The following is a 1,919-nucleotide window of genomic DNA, read 5'->3' on the forward strand; positions in this document are numbered from 1 at the left end:
TCCACTCACCTCAGCCTCCCAAAGGCACAGGATTACAGGCTGAGCCACCGAACCCGGCGCCCAACCAATTTTTTAATTTTTATTTTTGTAGAGATGGGGGTCTCACTATGTTGTCCAGGCTGGTGTCAACCTCCTGTGTTCAGGTTATCTTGCGGTCTCAGCCTCCCAAGTAGCTGGGACTATAAGAGTGTGCCAACACTCCTGGCTAAGTTTTTTATTTTTGTAGAGATGGAGTCTCACTATGTTAGCCAGGCTGGTCTCAAACTCCCGGGCTCAAACGATCCTCCTGCCTCAGTCTCCCAAAGTACTGGGATTGCAGGCATAAGCCACTATGCCTGGCCATGACATCTGTCATATTGTAGGAACTAGTATTAAGCACTCAATGCCGTGGCTAAATTCAAGTCCAGCTTCATGCAACGTGGAACAGTTACTCACCAGCCTGGACTGGCTGGGCCCCAGCTGGCTGGGCCGTACTCCTGCTCTGTGACCTTCCTGTCACTGTGCCTTGGCTTGCTCACCTGTAGAGATGGAGGTGATAATGGAGTCTCTGACTGAGGAAGGAAGTGGGGTGTCCATATTCATGGTTCTACCTAGGGTTGTCCTGAGGATCACATCAGCCAGTGTGTCCAACAGAGTTTGGGTTTTTTGTTTTGTTTTGTTTTTGAGTCAGAGTCTCACTCTGCCACCCAAACTGGAGTGCAGTGGCATGCTCGTGGCCACTGCAGCCTCGACCTGCTGGATTCAGGCAATCCTTCCACCTCAGCCTTCCTAGTAGCTGAAAGAATGAGCATGCACCACCATGTCCTGCTAATTTCTTGATTTATTGTAGAGATGATGTCTCCCCAAGTCTCCCAGGCTGGTCTCAAGTCCCTGGGGCTCAGGCACTCCTCTCACCTTGGCCTCTCAAAGTGCTGGGATGACAGGCATGAGCCACCATGCCCGGCCATGTGCTACAGACTTTGAACAGCACTTGGCAGGTATCAGTGCTACATCAGCGATGCCTGGTTGTCTTATTATGTGCATGAGTTATCATGATACATGAACCCAGCACCCAGATGCTCAATAAACAGCAGCTGTGTCTAGCTGCATAATCTGGGTGAGGGATTGATTATCTCTCTCTGAGTCGCAATATTCTCAACTACAAAATAGAAATGGCCGGGCATGGTGGCTCACGCCTGTCATAGCACATTGGCAGGCTGAGGCGGGAGGATCGCCCGAGTCCAGGAATTCAAGGCCAGCCTGGGCAACATGGCAAGACCTCATCTCTACAAAAAAATAAAAAAATTAGCCAGGCCTGGTGGTGTGCACCTGTAACAGTCCCAGTTATTCGGGAGGCTGAAAAGGGAGGATTGCCTGAGCCCAGCAGATCAAGGCTGTGGTGAGCCATGATGGTGCCACTGCCCTCCAGCCTGGGCAACAGAGTGAGACTCCACTCAAAAACAAATAAATAGGCCAGGCGTGATGGCTCACGCCTATAGTACCAGCACTTTGGGAGGCCAAGGTGAGAGGACTGCCTGAGCCAGTGGTTTTGAGGCCAGCCTGGGCAACTTGGTGAGACCTCATCTCTACAGTAAAAAAAAAAAAAAAATTATCCAGGTATGGTGGTGCATGCCTGTAGTTCCAGCTACTTGGAAGACTGAGGCGGAAGGCTTGTCTGAGTCCAGCAGGTCGAGGCTGCCGTGGCCACTACCCTCCAGCCTGGGTGACACAGTGAGACTCCAACTCTAAATAAAGAAATAAACAAATAAATAAAATGAATAAAGCCAAATGGAAGTGATGATAGGGATAACATCCAAGTCCTGTGCTTACAGTGGTCAGTGCCAGGCAAGGGGGATGGGGAAGCAAAAAGTATGCAAATTGTTGCTCTGGTTTCAAATCTCTGTTACCAGTACTGAACCGCCCCCCCCCCCCCCCCCCCC

At 50.7% G+C, this 1,919-nt stretch overlaps 1 protein-coding gene across 1 annotated transcript in view; it reads left to right on the forward strand.

Annotated features, from left to right (window-relative positions):
- The window catches only part of EPS8L1 (EPS8 like 1), a 14,620-nt gene that overhangs the window by 10,863 nt on the left and 1,838 nt on the right, over window positions 1-1,919 (forward strand).

Source organism: Carlito syrichta, unplaced genomic scaffold (genome assembly GCF_000164805.1).
Source record: "Carlito syrichta isolate Samal-C Ts95f unplaced genomic scaffold, Tarsius_syrichta-2.0.1 Scaffold308154, whole genome shotgun sequence".
NCBI classification, from domain to species: domain Eukaryota; kingdom Metazoa; phylum Chordata; class Mammalia; order Primates; family Tarsiidae; genus Carlito; species Carlito syrichta.